The sequence below is a fragment of the Hibiscus syriacus genome, unplaced genomic scaffold, assembly GCF_006381635.1.
Source record: "Hibiscus syriacus cultivar Baekdansim isolate YM2019G1 unplaced genomic scaffold, ASM638163v2 tig00110346_pilon, whole genome shotgun sequence".
Classification (NCBI taxonomy): Eukaryota; Viridiplantae; Streptophyta; class Magnoliopsida; order Malvales; family Malvaceae; genus Hibiscus; species Hibiscus syriacus.
The window spans coordinates 1,982,184-1,982,792 of record NW_024062697.1 but is presented as its reverse complement, the minus strand read 5'-3'; the positions used below and the strand labels follow the sequence as shown (position 1 = coordinate 1,982,792).

Below are 609 nucleotides of genomic sequence, written 5' to 3'. Positions count from 1 at the left end.
GGATCTATTGCTAAAGATCCTAGGGGTCATTTAAGAGGTTTATGGAGGTTTGTGATTCGCTTATTAGGAAAGGTGCTCTGGAGAAAGCACTGAAGCTGAAGCTATTTCCTTATTCGTTATGTGATAAAGCATGAGCTTTGTTGATTTCACTACCACCAGGTGCTATAGCATTCTGGAATGAGTTAGAGAAGAATTTTTTGTTGTGATTCAACCTGCCAAACATGAATGCCAATCTCTGAAATGATCTAACTTCATTCAAGCAAATGGAGGATGAAAGCTTGTATGAAGCATAAGAAAGATTCAAGGATTTGCTGCTAAAGGGTCCTATGCATGGGTTTCAACATTAGAATCAAATAGAGATGTTTTACAATGGGTTAAACATACATGCTCGTATGGTGGTCGATGGTTCAGTAAATAGAGCATTGCTAGATAAAATGTATAATGAAGCTTATGATATTCTAGATAGAATCTCAAATAATAATTATTAATGCCCTAATATGAGAAATATGTTTGATCAATGCAACACTCCAGTAGTATATTCTAAAGCTTTCAACTTTATGGCATTTCAAATTTCAGCATTGACAGATATGATAAAAAAGTTGCAAAAAC

At 34.6% G+C, this 609-nt stretch overlaps 1 non-coding gene across 1 annotated transcript; it reads right to left on the bottom strand.

Moving 5' to 3' along the window:
* Positions 1 to 230: 230 nt before the first annotated feature.
* LOC120120750 lies at positions 231 to 337 on the bottom strand. Its single transcript, XR_005515927.1, has one exon. It is a non-coding gene; the product is annotated as a small nucleolar RNA R71 (small nucleolar RNA).
* Positions 338 to 609: the final 272 nt, after the last annotated feature.